We start from the raw sequence: 16,526 nt of genomic DNA on the forward strand, positions 1-16,526 counted from the left end.
TCTTGGTTTAATTAAACCCTAGGTAGAATTATTCGCCTCAAGATTGAAAGGCTGGTAACTGCTGCAGAGTGACACCAAAGTACTGTAAGTTTCTTCCGCCAATGCCAAAAGAAATTTGAACATTAGTTTTTTTAAAAAGGAGGATTTAGTTTTCTGAAATAATGTTAAGAATTTGTTCGAGTCACTGGGTGTTGAGCATAAATCTGAGAATTGGTGTTTGTTCGTAGCCTCTTGGAAACAAGTTTGAAAGGAGTGTTACTACATAATACAAACATTATACTATTCACTATCAAGTATGATAATTTTTCTTGAAAAATATGTGGAGATTTGGAAGTAATAGCTATCTCACTTGGCTTACAGCTTGGCTATACTAAATTTTGCTGTTTCTTGTGCAAGTGGAATAGCGGAGATAAAAGTAATCATATAAAAATGAACTGGCCAAAGAGAGAGTCAATTGATCCAGGACAAAATAATATTCTTCAACAACCACTCGTAAGCTCTGAGACAATATTATTGCCTTCATTGTGTATCAAACTAGACTTAATGACGAATTTTGTGAAAGCAATGGATCATGATAACAGTGAATTTCTCTTTCTGGAAAATAACTTCCCAAGAATCAGTGAAGCTACTCTAACAGAAGACCTATTTATTGGCTCTCAAATAAGGGAAGTGATGAAACACACACAATTTGAAAACCAGTTAAATATACAAAAAGCAGCTGCATGGTTGTCTTTCGAAAAAGTAGTCACAAACTTTCTAGGAAACTTCAGATTTGAAACTAGAGAGAACTTCTTAGTGAGATGATTGAGAACTACAAGATCATGGGATGTAATATATCTTTAAAAGCGCTACCAGGGTAAATGGTGTCCAAATAATTTGGCATACTACTATTGGACACTGAAGAGAGATGTTTCTCAAGCGAAGTACAGCCGAAAATCTACTTCACATACATTTTAGGTCAGAAAATGTAATTTCAGCTAAGACATCATAATACTATAATGTATAGACACGAAAAATGTTTGCATGTGATTCCTCTAAAACCCTGGGATATGGAAAAGTTCTGTAAATGATTTGAATTCAGCATAAAAAGTCATTAGAATCAGCCTTTGTTTATTTTTATAAGGAAAAAAGTTCACATTTTGTTCACCAGTGTTATTTATAGCAAGCATAATAAACAGAATGTCACCAATAAAATATAATATTTTGATATTTCTGTGGGAGTAACATATTAACAGATTCGTAATTCACAAAGACAAATACTTGCTAACGGAATTGTATCTCCTAAGTTGTTTGGAAATTCTATGGATAAACATATGTTTAAAATACAAAGATATGATAGAAAGAATTAATGTTTCATTATTATTTATAATACTGATAATAAACAAAAATAATTATTATTACTGTTATAATCATCAATTGTAATTACCATATTTATCATTATCACAATTACACGTAATCCAATTCCGTACCAAAATTCACAAAAATTATAAAAAAATAAAAATACTATAAATGTAAGATACGAAAGAAACACAATTTACCGGTCGAGCTGGGTTCCTCCAAGTTGGTGACCGGGGGATGCAATGGTGGCTCTCGTGCTCTTTTTTTTTTCGAACATTAATCAACTTATCACCACCCAGCCCTTTTCGTTCTCTCGTCCTTTTCATCCCTCTATTTCTCCTCGCCGGCCACCATTGCATGCGGAACGCCCACCACATCATCACAGCCATTTTCACCTCTCCACTCCCGCTGTTTTATTCTTGCCACGTCCGCCTACATGACGGGATTTGTTAAGAATGTCTGGTGAGGCTACATTATTCTCCTCTTCTAGTTCATTATATTCATTCTTAAGTTAAGGTTCTTAGGCTTATAACTCCCGTCTCACCAGCGGGGATCTTTCCTATCTCCGTGGTCCTGTCCCACGGTTTCGAGCGCGACTTCCGACTTGTGTGGCCCGACAGGGCGCCCAGCAACAAAGCAATAGTGGACTCTTCACACTGCCCCTATATGCAAGTCTAGGTGCGGAGCCCAGACCAGTAGTCATGTACATTCACGTAGAGCCTCAATGGGGGACCGGAGCGATTTAGACATCCCGGTGTCCGACTCTGCTCGCCGGGGCGGATATATCGCTCCGACGTGTTACTGCTGACGAAAGGGTTACCCGATGTAATCAACCACAAGTCCCCTGAAGCTATGCGGTCTCAGTTTATTCGGCTTAGGTGGTCAGGCGAGCTTTTTACGAGTCGGGTTATGGAAGTTGGATAGTCCTGGGATATTTCAGTGTAGAGTGGGGAGCCACGGGCGGTTACTCCCGTGGCAGGGGCATAAAATTGAGTATCGCCTCGGGCGTACGACTTGCAGTTAGGTGTATAATGCCCAGTTTATAGGGTAACTTGCGCGAAGTGGGTTGCTGGCATCGGGATCTGGGGGTGTCCCCATGGCCGGCACAGACCGACAAGAATATTTAGGTGTCTTTTTCTTCCGCCCCCCCCCGTGGCAGGCTGACGCCGCCTGTTGCGTAGGGGGGCAGTTTCAAAATGGCCTCTTAGAGCTCCTCTTTTCCAACAAGTAAGAAATCCAGAATTGAAGAACCAAATAAAAAAAGTACAGTGACTAGCGGTCTTATGACAAACACACCCATGAATCTGCTTCACGAAAGTGTGAATGTTTATATGCTGCCTCCTAAGTTCATTTATATTACTTTGACAGGAATTGAAAAAAACAATGAAAAACATCAGCCCGTTTTACATTAGATGTGCCCTCGATGGACTCGTGGGGAAAGTCAAGAATGCCACTAGATTCTGCAAAGGTAACCTTCTCGTCGTGACCTTGTCTCCCAAACAAAGTGAGACGCTGCTGAAGGCGAAGTTGCTGGGGTCATATCTTAAAAAGGCAGAATGGCACTCCTCGCTTAACACCACGCGGAGAGTGGTTCATACAGATGCTCTGGATCTCAAGAATGACGAGGAAATACAGCTAGAACTCGCAGACCAGGCCGTATCCAAGACCTACCGTTTATTGCGTAAGCGGGCGGACGGGCTTACCCATTGAGCACTGTTTTCTTGACTTTCGAGACACCCCTCCTACCTGAGTACATATTTTTCGGCTATGAGCGTGTCCCTGTACGTGCGTGTGTGCCGAACCAAATCCGCTGCTTTAGGTGCCAACGATTCAGACATACGCAGAAATGTTGCACGAATGAAATCACATGTGCAAAGTGCGGCGGCGGTGATCATGAGGTTACCTCATGTCCCAACACCGAGCACAGTGTGAATTGTGAAGGGAGCATGCCGCAAATTCCAAGGAATGTCCGAAATACCAGGTAGAGAAAGCAATACAAGAACTCCGAGTCAGGGACAATGTTACATTCTTTGATGCACGTAAGCTTAATTGATTCAGAAATGAAATAGAAAGAAAAGTCCTATGCTGCTGTTTTGCAAAAAGCAACGCAGGGAATCGATGTATCTATTCAAACGCCACCTCTTGAATTTAAAACTAGGAAATGAGTTGAGATCGCAACCCAGATATACAGTAAGTGGACGCTGGTACCCAGACCGATATGTCAGACGACACCTGTGGTCTCGACATCAGGCCCGACATATAAAAAAAGACAGGTGCTGTGACGTCAGAGACAAATTCTGAACCTGAGAGAAAATCACGACTTCGCACCCCTGGTACGCAAGAGAAATCAAGAACCCGTTCTCGATCCCGTACCCGATAAAGCTCACGGTCAGGAGCGCGACGTACTGCAAGTGAGTCGCCAGCGTCGAAAACTAAGCTGACGCAGTCGAAGAAGGGACAGGGTCATGGGAAGGAACAGAAGAGAATATCCTCCGTAAAGCCACAATCATGATTTAGCTCCTCGTGATGACAAATATTATACAACGGAACGTGATCTGTGTACGCAGCAGAAACACAGAACTACAAAAATTGATCTATCATGAGAATCCTGCTATTTTATGTCTTCAGGAGACACACCTAAACACATACCATGTTCACCGGTATGATCATCTTGTCGGTATTCGTGCAAACGGATGTTGTGCCCTCCTACTCCGCCAAAGTATCTTTTCCTCTGTTATCCACACTAACAGTCCTCATCAATGCATAGCCGCTAGAGTAACTTTACCTACCATGGTCTCATGTTATATGCCCACAGATACACATTTTACAGTGCTTGAAATTCAACATATTCTTTCACAGGTACCTGTTCCATATCTCTTAGTGGGTGATTTCAATGCATCACGCCACACTTGGGGCTCAAATAATTCCGATGACAGAGGAAATAAAATAGCAGAGATATCTACCCGTCTAAATCTCATTCCTCTGAACTCAGGAGAAGCAACACACCTCTCCTTGGCTTACGGTACATACTCCATGATAGATATCTCCATTTGTAGCCAAGTTTTGTCCACGCATTTCGAATGGTCTGTGATTCACGACCTACACTACCCCATCCGAATGTGTATGATCGCTTTACATCCTGCATAATCTCGCTCTCCAAACTGGGTTAGTAAAAAGGTGGACTGGGTGGATTTTCGGAGTCCATATCACTCGATGATACCTGACATGAAAGTGAGGACTCCGTAGCAGACCATTTCTCAAATGTGGTTATAAAGTCAGCGGAATTATCTATCTCCCGTTCGTCCTGCAGGCCAAAACTCTTCTCTGTCCCCCGGATTGACTGATGCTTGCAGAGATGCAATCCTATACCGCAAACGTGCATTACGCCAAATTGAGCGCCATCCGACCTAAGAAAATTTTGTCCAGTCTAAACGTCTTCGATCCAAAGCTCGTCGCACTGTGTGCGATGCTAAGAAGACGTCCTGGATAAACTACGTCACTGCCTTGAAAAACAATGTCCCAGCTAACATCGTATGGGACAAAGTCCGTCGAATAATGGGGAAACGTAGTTCTGTAATTCCGGATCTTCTGAACAATGGAGTAATGACCACTAGTCCCATATAAATTGCTAAAATATTCCTTAGCTCATTCTCACAGGTAAGCAGCTCAAATAATTATGATCCGGAATTTCTGAAAGTCAAAGATGCTCCAGAGCAACGAAATCTAAATTTTAAATCTGATAATACTGAAAACTACAATGCACCGTTCACATCCGAGGAGTTGGAAGCGGCACTAGACAGATCTCATGACACCTTCCCTGGCCTGATGACATACATAACCGCATGCTTCGCCATCTTCCGCTAGCTGGAAAATCCTTTCTTCTGTCAATATACAACAGAACCTGGACTGAGGGTATATTTCCCTCTACTTGGCGTTCCGCCATTGTAATCCTTGTCCAGAAACTAGGAAAGGATCCTTCTTTACCTGGCAGTTACTGTATAAGCCAATATGTCTCACCAGCTGCATATGCAAGGTTATGGAAGAGATGATAAGTAAACGTTAGATGTGGCAGTAGAATCAGAAAACCGATTATGTAATATCGAATGTGGTTTTCGTAAGCACAGATCCGCCGCAGACCATCTTGTTCGGCTTGAGTCCGCCATTAGAAATGTTTCCCTAAAGAAAGAGCATCTTGCTGCGTTCTTCTTTGATCTAGAAAAGGCTTACGATACCATATGCCGGTAAGGCATTCTGCAAACTCTGCAACATTTGGGACTTCGCGGCAGTCTACTAACATTTATTGCAAAGTTGATGGCAGAGCGGTATTTCCGAGTTCGAGTAGGCACCACACTATCTAACGAACATCCCCAAGAAAACGGCGTTCCGCAGAGGTCTGTACTAAGCGTTCTTCTTTTCTGCATTTCGATCAATGGAATTACCCATAGCGTGGGTGATCGGGTATCTTCTATCTTGTACTTTGATGCCTTCAGTTTATATTACAGATTCTGATATCGTCCATCTATCGGTCGACAGTTACAACTGGTCATCTACATGCTATCAGAATGGGCTCTTCGCAATGGTTTTAAATTCTTCACTCTAAAAACGCAGTGTGTCCACTTCTATAACCTTCGTGGACTCCATCCACATCCTGGACTGCGTCTTAATGGAGTGGAGTTGCAATATGCAGACACCGCGAGATGCGCGATGTGAAAAATCCTTAAATATATAACGCGTTTTGTCAGGGGTCGCTGGGATGCAGACCGCATATTGCTTTTACGTCTTTATCGTGCTCTTATCCGGTCGAAGCTGGATTATGGCTGTTTTATTTATGGCTCAGCAAATAAATCCAAGTTACGTCTCTTAGACACTATCCATCATCATGGGATGCGACTCGCTACAAGGGCCTTCCGTACGAGTCGGATAGAGAGCAATTATTGCGAAGCGGGGGAGCCATCACTGTATCGGCGACGTAATATGTTGTTTTGTTGTGCTCGTATGCTGTTAAGCTCCGCTCACAGCCTAAGCACAATTCTTACGCCTTCTTTTACAATCTGTCCCTTTACGGCCGATACAGTGAATATCCACGGCGCCTTTGTCCAGCAGGTGTATGGTTTCGTGAACAGCTGTCTGAGCTCGACATTCCCCTGCCAACATTTCATACCCTGGAATATAGGACCACTCCACCGTGGATAATGCGACTTCCCATGTTTCATGCAAGTCTGAACCGATTTTTTAAGAATTTTACACCAGCTTTTGTTTATAAACTTCGTTCAAGTGAACTTTTATCAGTTTTTACTGACGGATCCCGAGTAAATGATTTTGTTGGTTGTTCCTTTGTTGCAAATGGACAGATATTTAAATATAAATTGAGCAAGTACACCAGTGTTTTTACCGCAGAATTATATGTTTTTTATATAGTTTTATTGTTTTTAATTAGACAGCCCCATAGCAGATTCCTTATCTGCTCAGACTCTTCAAGCGCCATTGATTCCCTGCAGCGTTTGCGTTCTGATGATCCGCTTGTGTTGAGAACCCAGGAAATTTTCCACACTCTCCTAACCTCTGATTATGAGATTAGAATAGTTTAGACTGCGGGTTATGTTGGCATTCCTGGAAACGAGGCAGCGGATGCTGCAGGAAGGGACGGTGCTATAAATGGGTCTGAGGTGTATTGGCGTGAGAGGTGACAAGATATTAAAAATTACTAGAGACATACGTTATGGTGGCAATGGGAAGGAGAATGGTGTGCATAACAGGGAAATTAATACGAAGAGTAAAGAATACTGTTCGAGTTTGAGATTCGTCTACAAGAGCGTCACGACACGAACAAGTTTCACTCACCCGGTTGATGATTGGCTACTGTCATCTGACGCATGGCCATCTCCTACGTGGCGATCCTCAGCCGGAGTACGATCTATGCCGTCGGCAGTAAGGAATTCGGTCGTCTTTACGTGACGCTCTTGGAAATGATTTTAATTGTACAAATCCAGTTCTGAGATTTTTATCGAATATAGAACTTGACAGGGTGATGTAGTTTTTTTTAATGACTCGTTTTACTTATCCTCCGGACTCTTTATATCCGGAGGTTACATATTTTAGTATATGATTTTAACAAATTTGACTTTCGGACTTTTTACATCTGTGCATTTTTATAAATGCGCCAGACAATTTATTTCTGGTGGCAGATGTTTTATTGTTTTGTTGTTTCTTTTTAAATACTATTCAGGGTCTTAGAACTTCTCACGTTTATAGTTTTTATGCATCACCTTGTTAAAACTGCATTTATTTGCCTCGTTTTAACCGTGACTTAAGTATTCTGGTTATTGTATTGTGTTTGTGTTTAGTGAAGGATTTTAGATAAGGGCGCAAACAGCATTAGTAGCTGACGCGCCCTTTTTAAACTAACCAACTAAATAGCTAACTAACTAACTAACTAACATAATTTAATATCCGTATCAGCCCTTTATATCGAAAAATATAGGATACTGGTTGTTCAAAAACAAATATTAATAATAAGAACCTATGTGAAGGATCGATTGGTGGCAGTACCATTTACCGTAACATACAGGAAGTAGGGGTATCACTGGTCAAATTCGAAATTTCAAATGTGAACATGGATCTTTGAAGGTGCCAATGGAAAACACATTTAAATAGAAACAAATTTTACAGAAAGCTTTTTTTCTAACATTTATTGTTTACTTACAAAGCAACAAAAATTGTATTTTCTGAGAAATAATGTATGTTGTTTATGTACGTACACTCTTCATAGAAAGTGTTCAAAATTTCCGCCATATTGTGCTAAACAATGTTCTGATCTCCTAACATCCGTAAATGCAGAGAGACTTTCGGCACAGCTGATAGAAATACAGGCTTCTCTAATTCTTTGCTTCATATCTTCCTTAGTTGTTGGATGCACCTGGTAGAACATTTCTTTAACTCTCTTCCACAAGAAGAAGTCATTTGGAGCGAAGTCAGGAGATCGGGCAGGTCAAGCTACTAGTCCTTCTTATCCAAACCGACATAGGGGAATAATCCGTTAATAAGTCGAAAAGACCTACGTGAAAAGTGAGCGGGACAGCCGCCCTACTGAAGACACTTCGTTAACCGAAGCGCAAGGGGAACATCATGGTGCATAATGTTTCGGAGGAAGTGTGCGTTCTATCATCCAAGTTCTCCTCAAAGAAATAGAGTCCTATGACTCGGTGTCCGAGGAGGCCACACGTGCAGGTAATCCACGTCACGTAGCCAATGTGGATTAACCGGAGAGCAGTAATGGGAAATGTTGATATGTCACAGTGCCTGGACAAAAATCACGAAGAAAACACGGACCATTATCATAAAAGATATTTGGTTGCCTCTAACAATCTCATAAATAAAAATTCACCATCATATTAACAATTTATTAAACTACAGATATGAATAACAGAGCAGAGCGTATTACTCAATAACAAAATTATAAATCTAACAAATAGAATAACGAAAGGTAATGAAAATAAGTACATAGAAGATAACCAAAAATATTAAACAGAAAATCTAGTGCTGATAGCACACAAAATACATGGCTTTGTGGCAGAAATATTTATTAAGAAAGCCAGGTTAAGGCAATAAATATGTCTTTGAAGGAGAAGTTATATGATTAGCAGTAAGATAAGGATAAAAACTAATAACGATACCTACCGGGGGGAGGAAAACGACGTGAAAATATAGTGAAATAATTCAACACTGCCAAAACACTGGGTAAAATTATTGGAACTATTGTTAAGACTCCGAACTTGAAACGATGCACATTGCCACCTATAAGGATACGACGACACACGTCGTATTACAATTAAACCACACCATTGTTCGATATCAACAATCTTTTTTCACGTCCAACAATGATGATAATAAACACCACAGCATATAATGAATAATGAACAACTGCAAGCTGGTCTGCTTATCAAGGCAGATATATCGTTACTCTCCCTTAATATCGAGTGAACGCCCCGACAAGAAGAATGCCGCAGTGCAGTCCTATTCGTTCCTGTGCAATTAACAGGGCAGTCGTGCACTTTGGGATGTACAGGCTGTGTGCACCCGGCAAGTCTAATGCTGGAGTGAGCCACTGCTACTTCACCTCGTTGTATCAGTTCGAAGACTGGCCACCGTGTCGCAGCTAGGCAGGCGGTTAACTTCGCCCTGATCTCCGCCAACCGTCCATATTTTAAAAGTTCAAATCTGAGATAAATAAAGTGCATTGGTATCAATAATAATACAACATTTAGCCACCAGAGTAAAAAATATATATCCCCGCAGCATGCAAATATAACACAGACTCCCCCAAACCCGAAACTTCGCCGCAGATATGAGGCGTGAACAGGCGAAAATACAACAAAAAAAAGGTAATGACAACTAGTGACAAGTGAAATTTAGTATGCTGCGATATAAAACCAGATAATAATTAGTAAAAGTCTCACTCTCTCAATAGACATACTAAAAGTAACAAAAGTAATATAGTATATAACTCTCTATTCAAATATAACAGATGAAGACTTAATAATGGATATGACGCAAGAAGGAGGAAATAAACTTTGGGACTATGCTTACGCAAAGGAAAAAGCTGCAGTAGACCCGAAGTTGAGAAGAACGAGCGCGCAGTTCGTTACCGTTATTATCTTGTAATCTGAACGTGACAGGTAAATCCAAAATAATAATTTGATATGGTCCTTTATAACGGTGGGCTAATTTAGCTGGAAATTGATTGGCTCCACTACTGACCGGGCGATGTCGTAAATAAACCCTATCGCTTACTTGAAAATGAATTTGCTTCGGCCCCTAATTATACTGGCGAGCAGACAACTTATGACTTATTCGTAAATGCGTCCTAACCGTGGTCCACAAGGCTTTCAATTGTGGTGGATGCGGGGAATCCGATAAAAAAAATCCTCTAAAAGCCAGAGATTACTGAAAGGAGACTGCGGCTGGTAGGCCATCAGTAATGAAAATGGGACTTGGTTACGAAATTGATGACGGGTCGAATTGAAAGAAAATTGTAACCAATATAACTGAGAATCTCATAAGGTATGATCCTGAGCATGATAAGTTATTAATGCGGAACGTAATTTTCGGTTAATCCGTTCAATTTGCGACGAGATAGGATGTTAAATTCCTGTGCCAAAACAAGAAATTTCTAAATTCTTTAGAAGTGAAGTGCGTAGCGTTATCCGTTACCAAAATCTGAAGGCACTCATAAAACGCGATAATAGTCTTAAGTACAGATAAGTAACTCTTAGTGGTGCCTTCACGAACCGGCACTAAGCAACATAATTTTTCTAATAAACGTAAATAATATTGATGCAAATAGTAGATTTTTGCGGGTATTTATAAAGATCAAGATCTTAATTCGTATTTTTTCCTGTTCTTGTTGTCAATTGTTTCAATTGTTTTTTCCTTTTACAAGTGGACTCTTAAGTCAACTGTTATTACAAGCTATTGAAAAAAAGAAAGATGTCGAACATTTTCATACTGAAATATTAACTATTTGCTACGTCGTCTTCAGTATTCTATATTTGATAGAATGTTTCACCGGAAACAACATATTTCTGAAACCATTTGGGAATATACGGAAGAAATTAAGACTGTTCTTGCCATGTTTATGTCTTCATTATTTGAAGCACAAGTCGCTGATATTATCTTGTCAGTTGCTACGGATGTGGAAATTAGTGCACAATATCTATTGGGAACCGCTATCACTATTTATGCCCAATTGGACTCCTAGTGTGAACGTAATCAAGCATTACTACGTGATCGTCCACAAAACCTACCATTATCTTCAGTTAAAGTTGGGCCAGGTGACGAAAAACAACGAACATCGGTTCGTAAATGTTTTTAGTGTAATCGGTTTGGACATTTTGCTCGGGATTGTTTTCGAAACGGTGTGGTTCAAGAAAAGTCCTTGAATAGGGGTGATAATACGGATTGCTATAAGGTGACACAACGAGACAAACAAAAAGAGGATTGTTACCCATTGCCAGTCTCGATTGTGTCAAATAGTATTGAAGGTCAAACTGACCTTTAATGTCCTATTACGGTCTTACGCATTCAGAATACTCTTTGTGATACTGTGATAATACTGGTAGTGTTCCTTGGTTAGTGACAAAAGGATTAAAAATTTGGGACTTTCTATTACGCCTAAGCAACGTATTATGACGTCAGCTATTTCACAGACCTTTCACATTGGAGGTGAAGCAAATTTACGAATTCAAATTGGACATTTTGTCTGGAAATTTCCTTGTTTAGTGGAGAATTCGTCCGATGATGAGGGGTTATGATTGCATGAGAAACACGGGATTAGTAATGGATCTACAAGCTGATTTATATTATTTAAAACTTGCTCCTAAGTATCAATTATATTTTTCCGATCGATTGTTAGAGCCTTCATTGTTACCTGCCAAAGTATCCAACTATCCCTTAGGGCATATTGAACTTTATCACAATGTAGAAATGGACCTAACGGATCTTCCTCCGGAACGTAGGATTATATTTAGTGATATGATGTATCAATTTTCTGATTTCTTAATCAGCAGTTAGGGTTTACTACACTGGTTCATCATGAACTCGGTCTTAATGATAAGTACCAGTTCGTCTCCCTCCATACCGTTTGTCACCACCACTAATGCATCATATTAAAACTAAAATACAAGGGATGTTACACAAAGGAATCATCACACCTTCTACATCTATTTATTCTTCACCCAATTTTTAGTACCTAAGGTTCAAGGTGATGTTAGACCAGTTGTAGAATACAGATATTTCAACAGTAAAATGAAGATTACCCATATACACAACTGTTTTCATTGGTTTGCCAATGCTAAATAATTTGCCACACTCAATTTGAATAGCGCATAATATAAGATTCCCTTGGACGAAGAATCACGTTCAAACACAGCTTTCGCCACCGATTGGAACCTATATGAATTGTGTCGAGTTCCTTTCGTGTAACCACAGGGGCCCAAGGATCTATGCAACTATATGATCAGATTTTTTCAGATATTAAGTACAAGTTTTTGTATCACTATCTGGATGATTTAGTGATTTAGCTATTCGAGGACTTGGGACGAACATTTCAAACATGTCCGTGAAGTTTTAGTTAAGTTACATTGCGCCAGGTGGGATAAAATCATTAAACCAGAGAAAATAATTTTTGCATACGCAAGTTTTGCATTCGTTGGGGTACTTTGTTACCCCTGCACAGTGTGTAATTTAGCTAGTCTAGCTGGCCAAAAATCATTTCTCGAAAAACTAATCGCTCAACTTTCTAAAATTTAGTATATACCTTCAATGATTGAAGTGAATAAGTTTTTAATAATGAAAATGAAAATAGCAACTATTTTTACTGAAAATAAAAATAGTAATATTGTAAAACATAATTCGATTGGAGTGAAAAAAATAAATTAATGTTCATAATGTGGAATTAATGTTCATAATGTGGAATACACTTAAAATTGAAAGCGTAAGGAGAAGAAATATTGCTACGTATCTTACTCGTTCGGATGTCAGATGCATCCCCATCAGAATCTGTATCCTCGCTTCTAGTCTCTCCTTTGACATCACCGACTAATGGAGGCTCGGAGAGAACTGCAGCACTACTATCGAAATCGACCGCAATTTCCTCTTCTTAATTTCTTTAAGCTGGTAATGTAAGGGTCCAAAGAAATAAGTAGCCTGAGTAAAAGATCGGTATTTGTGTCTTTCTTGATGTTTTTCTTGCGAAGACTTCTCTGAAAAGTGTAGTATAGTATTTGTTCCTCGTTTCCTGGGCTTCCTCAGATAGTTTGCCAGTAAGTATAATAGTGTCCTGTGACCTTCTGTCCGTGAGCCAAGAGTTTGTGAAGGATTGTAGGCATATAATACTATTTGCGCAAGAATAAATATAATTCCCTTGTCTCCCTTGCATACATGTCATGTGCCCGTTCATCAGTATTGCAAAACCGCAAACGACTTATTAGATTTCCATCTATTCCCGTAATATATGCGAAAGTGGAAACGTCCCTGAAAAATATTCTTGCGGTATTTGCATTGTTTTTATTGCGACTGCTTTGTTTTATCATGTCAACAACATGTCATGTCAACATGCCTGAACCTATGCTATCTTCAATGTTTCGCAATAAGTAAAACGGTGGATATAAATTAACTGTTACAAGATTTTGTATTTCCCTTAATTCTTTATATTGATTTGAAGTCAACTGTAGATCAGTAATCAAAGCGAGATCCTTATTAGGTGGCAATTGTTGGTCGTTCCTGCAAAATCAATTTTTACGATTTTTTTTTTCCATTTTGTCGCATGTTGAAGCAATGCAAGTGAAAGGTCTCCTACAATATTGGCCGCATGTCTTTTCCTAGAAGTTCTGAAATTCGTATGGGCAACAGAAAGCTTTTCTTCTGGCGATATTTCTTTAAAATGTGGACTAGTTTTTTTTTCCGTTTTGATCTTTCGCTCAGTCTCCGAAAAGTTTACGTGGACATCCTCGAATGCTTGTACTGGCAGAATCAAATTGGAATTGTTTTGTAGTAGATGGCAAAGTATTATATATTTTATTTTCAGACTTTGCATCTTGGTTGAAACATAGCGCATTATATTTTAAGACATTTTTCTCATTTTTTCTGTATTTTTCCCACCGTAATCGAATTTTCGAGCATAGAAATGTAATTCATTTTTTTATTGACTGTAAAATGTCTTCAGAGTAATCTTTGAGACCAAAATGTTCAATTATATTTGAGAATTTCACTTTTATCTCGCTCTTGTTTTACATCTGGAAAACAGCTCTCCGGATTACGGAGCGCATGGTGTCAGAAAATAATTAATAGCTACTCTGTCTGCACCTGTTTGCAGAAAAAAAATCACGACGTCGTATTAAGAAAAGTATAATGAATATCTCTACAAAATTTTATCGAGGCGATAGAGGGCTACAACTTTTAAAAGTCAACTCGAAATATATAATAAGGTAAAACTCGAACTCTTTGCACATGTTTATCCAGACTCTTATTCTAGACAATAAGATAATAATTTTTGTCATGAAAATTAGCTTATATGTAAGTAGGGCCCACATATCTTCTTATAATATATCCACACTCTGTATTAGAAAAAAATACTTTATTAACTTCACCACTTTACAAAATCTAAACACATACTTCGCTCCCGCCTCTGCAGCGTAAATGACCTTATCGAAGACATGCAACTTTCGCTCTGTTGTGAGGGTCCCCTACCAGATGTAAGCATCTGACTACACTTGGATAGTATACTTTGGAGTGTTATAAAGAATTTATCATTAAAGATAGGGTGTGAAAATTGATTTTTGGCCGGCTAGCTCCTTGAAATTACACACTGTGCCCTGCAGGGGTGACTGTTGATCCCCAGCGCACACTATATGTACGTGAATTTTCCCCTCCTAAGAATGTTAAAGCGCTGGCTCGCTTTTTGGTGTGATTTTTTTTTTCTAAGTTTATCCCTAAATTTGCTGAATTGGTGGAAACATTTAACAAACTTAGAAAGAAGGAGGTACATTTCTGTTTGACCAAAGAAGAGGATAAGGCCTTTTTGAGGCTTAAAGAGGCCATTACTATTACCCCTGTTTTAGCTATGATGGATTTTCAGAGTCAATTTATCTTGAAGATTGATGCATGCGGTAGTGCGGTAGAAGCAGTTCTCATGCAAGAGACGGAAGAATAGTACCGTCCGATCGCTTATGCATCATGTAACTTATCAATTAAGAACGTCAATAATCCATTTATGGGCTTGGGGCCTTACCTGTACTATTTGTGATGGAGAAATTTCGTCTCTACTTGAAGCATGTTGAGGTTATTCTACAGAGCGACAACCAAGCTCTTAGTTGTGTGTTGGCTCGTCCCCGTAAACCATGAAGTCTGGTGCATTGGGATTTGCGTATTTCCGCTTTTAGATTTACTGTTGAACATATTCGTGGTACCTAGAATATTATTGCATTTTCACTTTCAAGGATGTTCGAAGGCTGCCCAGATGAGAAAGTTCCATCCGAGACGTCACAGCATTCAGCACCTGTTTTGGATACTAGTAACCCATTATTATTATTTCAGGATGTTAGCGAAGCACAACGTAATGACGTTGTGTTAGGTGAAATATATAAGCTCCTTTATCAGGGCGATATACGTCCTTCATATTTGCTTAAGTAATGACTAGATTTTTATAAGGCAAAGGCAATGATATGCCTAAGATTGTTAAACCATCTTCTTTAGTCGTGCAGTGTTGAAATATTACCATGATCCAGTTATTAGTGGTCATTTAGGCGTCTTGAAATCTTTGGGTAAAATTAGAGAGAATTTTAGGTGGAAAGGAATTCTTAAGTATGTAGCTAATTATTATGTTAAGACGTGCAAGTTTTGTTGGTTACGTAAACCAGCACAAAATTGGAGTATGGGAATTTAGCATCTTCTCTAGCAAATAGACCTAAGGAGAAGTTACTTGTTTATTTGTCGGGAGATTCCCTCGGTCTAAGGCTGGAAATAATTATATTACTTTAGTTGTTGACGCTTTTTTCAAATTCTGTTCTTTAGTGCCGATTCGTGAAGCCACCACGAAGAGTTCCTTAGCTATATTTAAGAGTATTATTGCGTGTTTGTGTGCTGTCTGATTTTGGTAACGAATAACGCTACGCAGTTTACTTTTAAAGAATTTAGAAATTTCTGTTTTGGCACAGGAATTCAACTATTACCACCGCGTCCCTACTACCCTAACCTGCTGAACGGGTTAACCGAAATAATTTACTTTCAGCATTAATAGCTTATCATGCTCAAGATCATGCCTTATGGGATTCTCAGTTATATTGGTTACAAATTTCTTTCAATTCGGTCCGTCATCAAATTTACAATCAAGTCCCATTTTCATTACTGATGGGCTAACCGTCTCAATCTCCTTTGAGTAATCTCTGGCTTTTTGAGGATTCATCTGAAGTCTGCAGACTAGTCGTCGTGCCCTCCATACGTGAAAGGGAGGGAAAAAACTCTCATTAAGCCACTTACACGTTCCAAATTCGATCGAGGTCTTTTGAAGCAAAAAGTACCGTTGTAATTAACATCATCAATGACGTAGTGAAGAAATTGTGCTTTATCAACTACAAAATTGATATAGCTAATCAACAATGTCCTTCAGTTTTGTCGCTTCTCTATTTTGATAG

Source organism: Periplaneta americana, chromosome 13 (genome assembly GCF_040183065.1).
Source record: "Periplaneta americana isolate PAMFEO1 chromosome 13, P.americana_PAMFEO1_priV1, whole genome shotgun sequence".
Classification (NCBI taxonomy): Eukaryota; Metazoa; Arthropoda; class Insecta; order Blattodea; family Blattidae; genus Periplaneta; species Periplaneta americana.